Source organism: Petaurus breviceps, unplaced genomic scaffold, assembly GCF_028583685.1.
Source record: "Petaurus breviceps papuanus isolate PSGF00001 unplaced genomic scaffold, PetGlider_PUasm1.0 214, whole genome shotgun sequence".
NCBI lineage: Eukaryota > Metazoa > Chordata > Mammalia > Diprotodontia > Petauridae > Petaurus > Petaurus breviceps.
In genome coordinates, this window is record NW_027185863.1 from 20270236 (window position 1) to 20285129 (window position 14894).

At 37.5% G+C, this 14894-nt stretch overlaps 1 long non-coding RNA gene across 1 annotated transcript in view; it reads right to left on the minus strand.

Moving 5' to 3' along the window:
• LOC138165682 (uncharacterized) overlaps positions 1-335 on the minus strand; it is a 13529-nt gene extending 13194 nt beyond the window's left edge. The window contains exon 1 of the long non-coding RNA XR_011169401.1: positions 148-335. This is a non-coding gene — a long non-coding RNA (uncharacterized lncRNA). The remainder of the gene's footprint in view (positions 1-147) is intronic.
• Positions 336-14894: the final 14559 nt, after the last annotated feature.

Here is a 14894-nt window from a genome sequence, read left to right on the forward strand (position 1 = left end):
AAACTCAGTTCCTGGACTATCAAACCCCAAAAAGCACACTCTCCTCATCTTTTGAAACCCACAAGATTTAATTTCCTTCACCCAAAACAAAATAACAAATGCAGAAATAGACAACCAAAGCCATCATTCACAAGTACACATTTCTACCTTAACATGGGGAGAAGATCCAAGACCTCTCCACTGACAGCATTATTTCTCATTAGATGCAACCTAGGATGAAGATATCAGCCATCCAACTGAGGAGAGGCCCAACCAAGGCAGAGGTTGAAGCTGACTAATATCTCTTGAAAGACCCCCAGTTCCAATTCCACAGCTGCTGCTGCTGAAAGATGCTATGATTCAATATGCAGGCCAGAACCCAGTACAGAATGTCTGCACATGCTCCAAAGTCTCTCCAAGGAAATACCATTAAACACCATTACGTCTCTCCTGGATATGGCTCCCTAACCTTTTCCACATGGGCAATTGCATCAGCGGCACTCTATGCATGTTTGCACTGATTGGGTTCATCGGCCAGTTCCCCATTACGTGTATAAACAATTTTATGAGAATAATCTTCAAGTGCATTGAGGATGTTTTTGAAGAGGTTATTAGAAGGAAAGTAAGGGAACAATAACAGATTTTCATGGTTTTCATAAGAATGTTTCTCTCCCTTTACAAGAATAAGAAGATATGGTTAAGAAATGTGCTTTGAACACAGATTTTAGCTAATTAATGTGAAAGATAAGGAAAGGTAAAGAATTTACTTCTCATTCCATAGTATTATTGCCCACGTCTATTTAAAACACACACATACATACCGTATGCCTTTAAAATGACATTGTGGTACATCTGTTGCTTCAGTAATTTCAGCTCTCTTGACAGCATTCACATTTTTCTTCTCTAAGTATCCAATGTGACAATGATTTCTTTTTCTGAGCCTCTAGCAAGGACCAATCCCCAAAGTCACATATTGCTACCACATTTTTAAAAGTCGGTTCATTGTTTTGACAGAGCCCGGATTTTTTATCTTTCATATGAGCACACAATATTACATTTGAAAGAGGAAATATTATCAGCACATTGCTGTTAAGAATTTTTCAGATAACCCTGCCTTAAAAGCAAAACCCAGTTGGGCTTAGGTTTTCTGGCACCTCAGAGAGTGTCTAGCAGTTATTGTCTCTTTTGTAGCCATTGCTAAAAATCATGAAAAAGGTTACTAATAGTAACAGTAGCAGGAAAGACCTTGTTTTAAAAAAAAAAGTGAAAAAGGAATTGTTAAAAAAAACAAACAAATAAACAGAACTACCAAGAAATTAGTCAAAACTGGGTATAAACATGAGTAACAAAGCATTTCATTTGTGCCTGTTCCCTAACTTGGAGGAAAAAATATCCTGGGAAAAGAGACATGTGTATGCATGCATTTATGTATGCATATCCATGCATATATGTGTATTATATATCATGTACATATGCATTACAATACAGGTCTATTTATATATACTCATTCATATAATATACATATGTGTGCATATATACACACATGCTTATGCATGAATGAAACATTATATACCATGAATCACATTGGGGTTATTTATGCATCTTTGTATCAACATGTATAAACACATATGTGTCCTTACATGCATATTAACATGTGCTTATAAGCATACATGCATTTATGCATGATGTATATACTATGTATGTGTGTATGTATATATGTGTGTATGTTGTCTGAGCATGGAGAGATTAACTTGCCCAGCATCACATAATTGGTATGTGTGAGAGGCAGCATGTGAACCCACACCTTCTTCTCATTAGGACTGGTTCTTTAATCCTTATGCTATTCTATGTCTGTCCATCTGTTTCTATCTATGTGTGTCTCTCTGTCCCATAATAATCTTCATTTAGAATCCCATTGTTATTAAAGGAAGGGAATGAAAAGATGTCTCTCATTTAGAATGCAATATGGTTAGGCTCACCATATACTCTCTAAGTATGAGAGAAGCCATTCACACCTGAAAAGTGGTAATAACATTTTGAATTTATAGAGCAATCATATTTCAAAGAGCTCACTATGTTTCATATACACTTTCTGCTATTTTTATAATAAACAATGAGAAACAAACTCTCCTTTAGATTTAAAAAGTATGTTATAAGCAGCATCTACATGTAACATGGACATTGGATGTTTTGTATGAATTGATCAGGCTGGTTCAGTTAAATAGTCATTCAATCAAATAAACAATTTAATTACTATTTCCATGGAAGCATAGACAAAATGACATGTGAGGCCTTCCTGGACAGTGAACCCATCTATCTCCCTGGCTTTATCTTTCACCACTCCTCTACCCCAAGGTAACATATGCTCCAGCTAAACTGAACTATTCACTATTTTGCAAACATGACCCTGTTTTTCTGCTGCCATGACTCAGGTGTCTCAGCTATTTCTTTCTGGAATACAATTTTTCCATATTTTCATCACTGAAATCATAGTTTAAAGTCTATCTCAGATATAATTTCTTTTTATTCAGCCTTTACTGATCCTCCCAAATGAACGTTATCCTCCCTCCTCTGAATCACCAAAGCACTTTATTTGTACTTTTTTTTTACAGCCTTTATCATATATACTCTGCTTTCTAGAATAATTATTTGTATACTTATCTTATCCCCATTTCTACACTGTAAGTTCCTTAAAGTCAGGCACAGTGACCACCTCATCTTTATTTCATTCCATCATTTCTCAATAAAGTATTTGTTGAGCGCAACTCAGACTAAAGTTATAAGGCAGTGAATCACTGAGTTGTGGACAAACTTTTGTTTTCAAAAGCTATCCCAGTGGAGGACCAGATCTACTGGGTTCTACCAAGTTCTGAGTATGGCCTTGGTGAGTTATTATTATTCAAGGACAATTAGCTAAGTTCAGGAAGAACATGAAAAGAAGTCCACAAGGTTATGTTTTGTTTTGTAACTCAAAAACAACAACAACCCAACCTCTAATTAAACCCTCTGCTAAAGGGTTGAATGATTGTGATAAGCATTTGTAAAGGGAGTGCCCCCTTGTCAATTAATGAATCTTTTTAAGTACTAATAAAGAAAAGATGATTTATCAAGATTCCAAGTTAGTCATTAGCAGAACTACAGCTAAAAATGAAACCTCTTGATATATGAGCCATATGTAGATGAGAACAACTTTATCCAAAGGGATCAGAATGTTTGTTCTGTGTGATTCACTACAATTCCTTACACAAGGGACACAGAAATACCATTCCTAGTTTTATATGGCACCATGGGAATCACAGAGTGAATATTTCAATGCTTTGTCTGATTTGTCTATAAGAACATTGAAGGATTAAAGGCTGCTGAGAGGTAAAGAATATCTTATTTGAATTCTATGAAACTAAATAAGGAGATTAAAATATATCGATATGATCCCATGGCCTAACACTCAAAAAAGAAAAAACAGTCTAAAGAGCTTTAGGAGAGTCACAAAAATAAAATTTTAAAGGTACAATAAGTAATTATCCTGTTGAAGAAGAAGGTAGAGGAAGGCATTCTGAGGAGGTACAAATTCTACACAAGGAACTCTCAAAAAATCAAATTTTAAAGCACATAAAATTTCCTGAGGCAATTAACATGTTCTACATTGCATAATAGGTATGAATTTACTTAAGTAGAGACAGTCTCCTCAACAGCAGCTACTTAGGGATAGCTAGGTGGCATAGTGCATAGAGAATGGCACTGGAGTCAGAAGGACAAATCACCTCAGACACTTCAGACTTACTAGCAGTGTGACCCTGGGAAAGTCACTTAACCCCAACTGTCTCATAAAACAAACAAGCAAAAAGAGAGTTCCTTAAACTAATGGAGTTACTTATCTTTTCTTTTTTTAAGTGGAAGGAAGAACATATAACTGAGGAAGAATTGGGGGGATGGCTTGATCCCATAAAAAGAGTGTTAGAAAAGGGAAATCGCAGATTTAGCTAAGACTTTCCAAGATGCTGGGAAATCAATCAATCAATATTGATTAAGCACCTACTATGTGCCAACCACTACAATAAGTGCTAAGGAGAGGTGAGTTTATTGGTTTATTTGTTAGTTATGTTTGGAGTGAAAAGAGGAGCAATGAAGAGGCAGACTCATTGCTTGAGGTAAACGGAACCATGACAATGATGACAGGGCAAAAAAAGTAGAATGACAGATTTCCGATTTTTCTTTCTCCTCTGTCAAGAAATAAAAACTTAATTCTGAGGGATACAGAATGTACATGTTTGACACAGAATTTTAATCCAAAATAAATCAGATGACAGGAGGGCATTTTAGTGCCCTAACCTAGTTCAGTGAAAATTACCTGGATGAGCTGAATCCCTGAGGACTAAAATAATTTACAAAAGTGATGGTAACTAATGTTTGAGGATTTATAGAAAAAGGATAGGTATTAAAGGACTAGAGTTAGGCAAAATACTTTCACAATTGTTTTAGAAGATGGATTCCACAAACTATGACAAAATTCTTGGACCACAAGGGTATCTTTCAGCTCCTGATAGGGAAAATTTAATCTTGGTCAAGTAATTGTGTGTGTATGTGTGTGTGTGTGCGTGTGTGTGTGTGTGTGTGTGTGTGTGTGTGTGTAAGCAAGGGGGAGAGTAATTGCCCATTCATGGAAGATTGAATTTTGCTTAAACCTGTATTTTAAAAGAAGAATCTAGAATGGTAACAGGGATTAATACCCAAAACAGGGGCCCAGGGATTAAAACCAGGAGTAGGATTTAATGTAAAGTTGAAATGAGTGACACAAAGTAGTCTGAGAACAAAGTCAGGGTCAGAACAGAAGCACAGGGCTAACCAAACTCTATATTGATACTCAAAATGTCTAAAACCCAATTAAGAAAACTGCTTATGGGCAGCTAGGTGGCACAATGAACAGAACACCGACTCTGGAGTCAGGAGGACCTGAGTTCAAAACTGGCCTCAGACACTTAACACTTACTAGCCATGTGACTTTGGGCAAGTCACTTAACCTCAAGTGCCCTGCCTTCCCCCCTCCAAAAACAGCAGAAACAAAAACCTGCTTATGAGGTATTTTTAAATGACTTGATACAGTATTTCTCTTGACTGAAAAAATTAATTTTTCATTTTTGCATTAAATCCAAGTGGGAAAAAACAAAACTCATACATTTTTGGAATCATATTAGAAAACTGAGTGCATTTAAAATTTTTTAAGTATTATGAGTACCATAATAACATATTGTGAAATGTGGGTGATTTTATACCTCTGGTACTGAATAAAGGCAAAGTTGTTATGAAGATTCAGTATTCATGGCTGCAATATTCATTTCATCCATTGAACAAATATCCAACAAAGCATCTTCTGCATCCATAGCTCTTGGGTTGGCAGGGGAGCAAGACGAGAGATAGAAAGATGAAAAAGCATAACCCCTGTGCTCAATTCACTTGCAATATAACATGTTATAATTGCAATTTACTGTGTTTTTAAACAAACCTAGCACTGGACATACTTCAAAAGTTTGGAAAGCTGAGTCCAATGGCAGACAACAAGGTATAAAATATTTTAAACTTTTATCATGCTTTTTTAGTCATTAGAAATACATGCTTTTATTTCAGTATTTGAATATCTGTGTAAATAACACTGACTTTTCAAAAGTACTTTTGTCATGTGTCACATGATTTTAAGAGTTGGACATATGATAACGTAGAATGAATGGCCACTCTGCCGATGCTAAAGAGTGCCAAAGGGCTAAATGACCATATGTCTATGGGCCTTTGGTCTAATTGATTTGGAATATCCTTCCCAGGTGAAGACCACAAGTCCAAGCCCAAGAGTGGATGTAAAACCACCAACTCATTTGTCAACTTGAAGATGGTTGAGCAACAAATTGAAACTTCTCTGTTTATGAACTCAGAAAGGCCATGATAAATAACAAGCTTAATTTTCTCCTTTTCTTTTATAAAAGCAATTTAATGTTTTCTAAAATTTCCTAATGCTTATGGCTGTTCAGAGACAGAGAGAAACAATGTTAAGGGCAAAGACTGAATCTTTGTAAGTGACATGGAGGAGCTGAAGCTTTGTCCAAAAGAGAATGAATACGATGATAAAGACACCAGACACCTTATTACTGAAAATCACCAAGTGAAGGAACTGAGTATATTTAGACCAAATAAGAGAGGACTTCGAGATTGGGGTGGCATGATAATTATCTTAAATATTTGAAAGGAAATTATATAGAAGAAGGAGAGGACTTATTCTGTGTATCAGAAAGCAGAAATGGGAGCAGCAAGGAAATAGGGCTCATTATAAGAAAAAGCTTCCTAACAATTTTGTTGTTTAGTCTATTAGTCATGTCAGACTCTTCATAACCCCATTTTTGGGTTTTCTTGGCAAAGATACTAGAGTGGCTTGCCATTTTCTTTTATTTTACAGATGAGGAAACTGAGGCAGACAGGGTCAAGTGACTTGTCCAAGGTTACACAGCTAGTAAATCTCTGAAGCCAGACTTGAATTTTGCTCCTCCTGACTATAGGCCCAATACTCGATTCACTGCCCTACCTAGCTGCTCTTCCTAACACTTAGAGTTACCCCAAAGTGGAGTGAGTTGCCTCATGAAATAGTGAGTTTCTTATCCCTGGAAATTGTTAAATAGAGGCTAGAAGATTACTTGTCAGAAATGTTATAGGGAAGCTTCCTGTTTCATATATGTAGTAGATGATTTCTTAGATATCTTGAAACATTTTATATTCTATAATTCTACCAATCTAATTTTAGGGTTAATACCAATAAATTAATATGAAGTAGAGAGGCAGCTATTTAATGGAATAACAATAATTTTTCAATGACATATTCAGATGACATTTTATAGTTTACAATGCTGTCTATTTACACTTTACTACTTGATCCTTAGATAGAAACTATAAACATATACATAAACATTAAGATATATGTATATATACATAAATATACACACATATCAATATACATGAGTATATATATGTATATGTATGTATGTGTATATGTATATGTATGTATGTGTATGTGTATATATATATCAGCAGTGGGGAACCTGCAGGCTCAAGGTCACATGTGGCCTTCTAGGTCCTTTGGTGTGGCCTTCTGACTGAGTCCAAATTTTACAGAATAAATCCTTCCCCACCCTAAGGAAACCAACTCAATGAGACCAAATGACTTGCCCAGAGTCAGAAAGTAGAATTCTAATTCACATTAAATCAGGAGATCTGGGCACTAGTCATAACTCTATACCTCTATAACTTTAACTGAGTTATTTCACTTATCTTGGTTTTTGCTTCCTCATCTATAAATTAAGAATATTGAATTTTATCATCTATAGGGCACCTTCCAGTTCTCTAACATTTTATGATTTATATTACCCAATGGAACATTTGTTTTTTGTTTTTGTTTTGTTTTGGTTTTTTGCTCTTTTTTTTGGAGGGGGGAAGGCAGGGCAATTGGGGTTAAGTGACTTGCCCAAGATCACATAGCTAGTAAGTGTTAATTGTCTGAGGCCGGATTTGAACTCAGGTCCTCCTGACTCCAGGGTGTATCAGCAATGCCATATTCACAATGCCTATAGAGATTACAAATATGCTGATATAATTATCCATTACAAAATACGTCATGTTTGCCATATGAGGAAATAAACTAGAAAATTTATTAAGATACCAAAAGACTGAGTCCCAAAACCAGAAAGTGAAAGCCATCAGAGTAGTTATGATATTGGCACAGGTAGATAAAGTAGAAAGCACCCACATTTTCAAGCCTTTAAAACAGAACAGGCTACCTCAGGCAAAGGTCCTCCTCTCCCCACACACAGCAACCACCCAGCGTCCTGGAAGCGCGCTCCCAGCAGCTCCGGCCCCTGGCAGTCCTCAGCAGGAGTCCTTAGCAGAAAGTCCTTAGCAGTCCTAACTCAAAAAGGGCTTCGCGCTGCCACTGCCTCTGCTGCTGCTGCCGTCACCACCACCGCCAGCCAACGCAGGAACGCTAGCTTGGCTTCCGCTTCCTCTTGCTCCGCCCCTTCCTGCTACATCAGCAAGTCCAACGGGGCATGGAAGATCTTTAAATCCCATAACCCTTACACAGGGCCAGTGCTCTATTCACTGTACCACATAGCCACCCCATCAATAGAACATTTTTTAAAAAGCAATCATATATAATGAAACAATTGAAATTCTTATGTAACTCTACTATTTTTTTTTTTTTTGCAGTCCTCTAGTGTATCTGACCCATTTGTTCCTTCCCAGGAAAAACCCAGGAACTTTCATATCTGTCACTCCCTCATTAGCAACTTGAACTTCCCTTAAAAACACTTAGGATGAAAAGGCATCAAAGAAAGAAACAGATTTTATTTATACAGTAAATGACACAGAAAGGATATCTTCATAGGCCCAAAGAGTGTTTACCCCTCTTTTTCCCCCTTTCCTCCTTTTAATGGACCTGCCCTAATCTAAACCAAGAAATTTGTACAGTGTATATTATTCACAATACAACCTGGCAATGATCTCCAGAGTAAGGAAAGATCAGACTTTTCTCTTTGCTATTGATTGCCACAATTTCCTGCCCTGGTTCTAACTCAGCATACTGCCCTCTGCTTGCAATAATGATGCTAGTCATCTACAGGCAGAACCTCTTTGAGACAACAGTCCAGGGTAACAATTATGCCTGATAGTAATATAATTGTTTGACCTTCCAGGGTACAGAAGACGAGTGGGCTATTTGAAACTTTCTCTTGTACCAGTATCTCACAATACTACATTATACATTTTGACTCCCTTGTTCCACTAAGTATGTATGTAAAATCCTAGGTAAATTAAGTACATTTTGAGTTGGGTTTGAATAGACGGGTAAGAATCCAATGGGTGGAGGAATGGTTAGGGCATTTAAAGAATGTGGAGATAAGTTACTAGATAAGGGACAAGTTACTAACCCCTCAGTTTCATCATATATAAAATAAAGGGATTGGCCTTAGATGACCTGTAAAGGTCTCTTGTAGTTCTAACTCCCAGATTCTATGACCCCATGATCATTTTAAGAAGTTTATATGTGAAGACAAGGAGGAATATTAGAAGGTAGTTAGAGATGGTAGTATTATCAAGGGAGAGGGTTAGGAGATCTGATCATATTTGTAGGCATAGCAGTGAACAAGGTAAAGACATAGAAGACATAGTCCCTAATCATCAAGGGTTTTAGAGTTTTGTCAGGGAGATCGAATACATGTTGCTGTTCAGGCATGCAGTTAAATCTGACTCTTCATGATGCTGTGGACCATAGCATGCCAATGCTATCCATAAGGATTTCTTCACAAAAATACTGGAGTGGTTTGCCATTTCTTTCTCCAGTGGTTTAAGGTAAACAAAGGTTAAGTGACTTCCACAGGGTCACACAGCTAATAAGTGTCTAAGGCTAGATTTGAACTCAGGTCTTCCTGACTCTGGGGCTCAGCACTCTATCCATTGAGCCACCTAGTTGTCAACTCTATCCAGCAAATTATAAATGACAAAAGGTTGTACAAGAAACAAATACTCAAAGAGGTAAAAAAAGAGGTAGAGAGAGATCACTTCGAGGAACATCTTAAACCTTTCAAAATGATTATGTAAGAAGGATGTGGAATTGAAATCCTCCTTGAAGGATGAAAAGGATTTGAATAAGCAGAATTAAGAGGGGAGGGCATTGGAGGAAAGGAAAAGTTACATTGAAAGGTACAAAGACAGCAGTGTTCATGATATTTTGGAGGAAGGCAGGTTGGAGTAGAGGATTTGCTTAAAGGAATAGGGGAAAAATATGTGTCAATAGTGTGACACAATAACCAAGAAGGTTAACACAATTTTGTTTGTTTACTCCAGACCTGGAATGTCATTGATTAAAGAAAACCCAGCAAGGAAATCCCTTCTATCTTCCAGGCTACTTTGTCATCTGTGCTGCAATTTATAGTGTGAAATGGTTGTCCACATCCTGCCTTACCCAGTCAGTATGTGTTAGAGGCCAGCCCTAAACCCATTTCTTTCTGACTTCCAGAGTAGCTCTATGTCCATTATGTCAGGCTTTCTCTTAATGTAATGCTAGGCTGCATTAATAGAAGCATAGTGTTTAAAATGAGACAGATTGTAACTACTGTATTGTGCCCTGGTCAGATTACATTTGGAGTATGATATCCTTTCTGGACATAACGTTTTAGGAAGAACATTGATAAGCTGGAATGCTTCCAGAAGAACCCTCTCCAGGCTCTTGAAGGGACTTGAAACCATTCCATAAAAGGTTGGTTGAAGAATTAAGGTTTTCATGTGGAAGAGGAATTGAATTGGTGCCCTAGGATATAAAAGAGTAAAGGGAGAAGGTTACAAAGAAACAGAATTCCAATTGTTATAAAGAAATCCTTACTATAATATTAGAGTTATCTTAAAGTGGAATAGGCTGCCTCAGGAGGCATGGGCCATCATTGGAAGTGAATATATGACCACTTTCCAGGAAAGTTATAAAATAGATAACTATGCAGGTATTGGTTGGACTAGTTGGCCTCTGGGGTCCCTTCTAATTCCAAGATTTTGTTAATTCTGTATTTTAGAGACAGAGAAGCAGAACATTCAGTACTAAACCTTGGAAAATACTCACATTTGGGAATGAGAAAAGGAAGAAAATTTGGCAAGGGAGACAACGAAGGGACGACCAGAGATCTAGTAATAAAACTGCCACGGCCCAGCAAAAACCAAAGGAGAACAGAGTTTCAAGAAGGAAGTGATGGTTAAAGGTCAAATGCTGCAGGAAAGTTCTGGCTACAAACTGTGAAGCCTATGATTTGCCCTTTGAACTATCTTTCACCAACTTGGATTCCATATAGTATTAATGATAATAATAATAGCGTGTGTTTATATAGAACTTTGCAGTCTCTAGAGGAGAGCCTGCCTGGAACATTTCACTAAGTACAGGTCATCAAATATTTGGATGATCCCTGTCAGATGAAGGGACCTGGGCACCTGACTCTGATTCTAAATGTCTTTTCTATAAGAGAATCTTTACAAACCATGTCATGCTGAGGATGAAATAGGGGAAGAAACGGAGGTGATCAAGGGGAAAGCTTATTTGAAGGTATATTTAGAGTCAGAGCCAAGAAAGTCCAGGAATCTCATCAGCAAGACTATTATCACAGATTTATGGTTGGAATTAAAAGCCATCACATGGGATATGACTTCTCTTTGCCGGTGAAAAGTTAGTAAAAAGGACAATGAAAGCAGAATCAGGGCATTATTCAATAAACTAAGCATTTATCAATGCTTTCTATATACCAGACACTCTGCTAGGCATTGGAGTTACAAACACCAAAATGAAAGTCCCTGCCTTCAAGGATTCTGGTCAGGTCCTGTCACTAAAAACAAACTATATGCTACACTCCAGAGCAAGGAGGGAAAGGAAGAATGGTAAGTAGAGCTATTGTACTGCATAAGCCCTTTCAGAAAAGTCCTCAGAAGTATTACTTCAGGGAAGAGTGTTTCCCCAAACACATACCTCCAGCCACAGGAAATGTAATCCTGTATCTAGTAATTCTCTAAATTTAATAACAAGAGGCAAAGACAGGATTGTCTGATGGAAGAGTAAGAACAAGGATTTTCTTCTCCTCTATAGCGGGCAGTAAGAAATCAGGGTAATCTATGCAGTTCCTTTCTTTCTCAATTTGCCAATCTGTGAAATGGAAATGTGTTAGGTCTAACTCCTCTACTCTACAAACAGACAAGTGACTAGGAATACTTCAGAGAGGTCTCAAAACAAGGCAGTAATTTAACAGGACTCAGTCAGACCCCATGGGGATTGTCCATTGTTAATGCAAATGAACAAGATTTGGTTTTCAACTGATCTAATTCATTAATTTGCTCATTAGATCCATAAATTAGCCAGCAAGTTTAGCAGTTGGAAAGGATTCATGCTGTATAATTACAAGTCTGAAATAGAAATGGAAGTTTTTTCCCTGCAGGATCATCCGTGTTGATAACACCAACCAAGTTCCCTGGGTACACACCCCACAGAATTCATGTCTTCCTCCCCACGGCTACCATGATTTTCTACACTTGAAAACACTCTGTGGACATACAGTAGATGCCTCAATGGATTTATAGAAGTAGATGTTAAATTGGCTTCATCTGTCAGCCACCTCCTTCTAATTGATAATAAGCTCCTTGGGGGAGAACATAAGAGTGAAAATTAATAATCACTTTTAAAAGAGTTGGTGCCTGAGTTTTTAAAGTATTTTTAACCATGTTTAATTTGTTATGTTTCCCAATGTCCTTAGTTCTCCAGATATTTATTTTAAAAAAAAACCCTTTATTATGATCGTTATATGTAAGCAACTAAAGTGATTACATCAGTGACCTGGTTTTAATGTGAGAGACCTACTATGCTTTGAATACGATGAATTAAAAAGTGTTCTAAACCAAAAGTTAAATTCAATCTGTTGGGTTCTGTCTGACTGAGGGGTGTGGGAAGCTTAAGAGTATTTATGCAAATTCAAAATAGAAACAAAGAAGTTGGGGATTTTGAAAACAGCCCTTTAGGTTTTTTCTCCCCCACTCTGCCTCTTGGTGTTTGGTGTGACCTATATATCTATTTAGGGCGGCTGATCATAAATATGCTGGCGGGGAAGGCTTTTATTAATAAATAATTCAGCGCCCTAAGAGCGCGGGGATATCATTTGCATTGTTGCCGGGTGTTTTGTTTTCTCGTTAGGAGGCAGGATCGGGAGGCATGAAGCCTCGAGACTGTGATTTCCCCAGTTTTGTTCTCTGGTTCCCCATTGTCGCCCTTGAAAAGCACATTCCCACAGAGGCGGGCTCTAAGGACAATAAACATCTTATGGAAGAAAGAAATGACATAATTTTAAACACTGATAAGGGCAGCCTTTTCCCAGGGGCTGCGTGGGAGAGCCTCCAGTGGGAGCAGACATGATTAGGCTAGCGTCTGTGCGAGGTGCTCGGAAGGAAGTCTCCATACGGCAAATGTACCCAGGCTCTCCTACAGGCTCTCAGCACAAAGACCACGGAGGCAGGCAGGGTCCCTCCCAAGCCCTGGGAGAATCAGTTTAAGGAAGCCTGATGCCATGGAGCTGTTTCCTGTGCACTGTGTGGGAAATTGAACTGAGCGCAAACGGCAGGCAACAATGGGACAATATATTAGAATAAACAGGAAAAATAGCATTGGCGACTGGAATCAATGGCTGGAGCTCACGAAGCATTCTCAAGAGTGACAAGTGAATAAATTAAAACAAAAAGCCCAGGACATTGAAAGAGAAGTTCATTTTATTTCTACCCTGGAGCCTTCTTTTTTTTCACCCTTCCCAGGTTCCAGGCAGGGCTGTGTGTACTGAAATTCAGATAAAATCCTGGGTTTATTAACAGCCTTTTGTTATGTCTGTGCCAATAGAGCATCAGTGATTCTTTCCCCCAACTTCCCCACTCATGTATGGCTGTTGTTCACAGACCCCTGCCCAGCATGACCAAAGACTTATTTCAAAGCATCTCTTGCTTTAAATAAACCTGCTCTCACAAACCAACTGTTCGTCCAGGAAGTGATGTGATACTCCAACACACTCACTCAACCGGAACCAAATGGAGATGTGTTCAACTCAGTTACTTAATTTAAAGATCTGTACCACAACACCACACGAGGTTCCTCCAAGGCCCCCCAATAACTATAAACAGTAGAGCGTGACTCCAGAACATAGATAGGCTAAAGAATTTAAGTACTGAAATGATTGCTTTTTTCAAGAGTCTTTTTGTTTTTTGCAAAAAAAAAAATTTTTTAAGGTCCCATGAATCATTACAAAAATGCTAAAATTTGTTTTTGAAATAAAATGTGGAACTGCATTGTTTTTCCTCCAGATTGGTTAAAGGAGCAATGGTATTGTACAAAGGAAGAAGCAATTGATAAGACATTTGCAACACTGAATTCCAACCCTGGATCTTCTGCTGACTTTCACAACCTCAGTTTCTTTTCAATAAAATTGCACTCCTACTTCCTAGACATACAGAGCAAGTTAAAATTATTTTAAAGCACATGTCTTTTAAAATGGATAATAAGAAATGGATTTTTAAAAGGCCCACATAACATTCAGTAGGTATAGTTCCAGTGGAATCTGGTTTTTCCTTTGGGTATATTTGAGTGATTTGTTTTAGAATCTGGTGTCTTGGAATTTCAGTTGTTTTATTATTTATTTTTTAAACCAATTGGGATTAAGTAACTTGCTCAAGGTTACACGGCCAGTTATTTTGGGGTGTGGTGCTAAGTGTCTGAAACCGGATTCGATCCCAGGTCATCCTGACTCGGGGCCTGTGCTCTTACTCACTTCACCACCTGGCTGCCCAATTTCAGTTGTTTTAAAAGAGCTTGCAGTGGTGAGTAGAGATAGGTGAAGCAGTTATTTAGACATCAGCAAATTTACATAGTTTTGTTTTTTTAAACATTTTGGAAAGTACTATCACCAGGTTCCTTCAGACATGTAAAATGACACAAGCATTTTGAGGTCTCACATTCCTATGTATGAGCAAATTTTTAAAAGGGGGACTAAGAAGTGCTAATGCCATGGTTTAAAAATAGAAGTTTCCATATTTTTAAAATCCCTTTTCTTATACTTGGGACTATTTTGTGGTTAACATTAAAAGATTATTCCACAGAACCAATATTCTGTTAAATTGGAGAGCCAGACTACTTGTGTTATTACTTTCAAAGAGGAATTTTATACTCATTCTTTTAGGAGAATAACTCTACATGTTAGAAAGGAAAATAATTGGATATTTTTCTCATTATTGGAAATGCAGTGATTTTCTAGAGATTTAATACGGTTTCACAAAAGGTTAGAAAAATGATATTTTTTTTTTCTTTCTGTTTAGACTAATCAAACCAT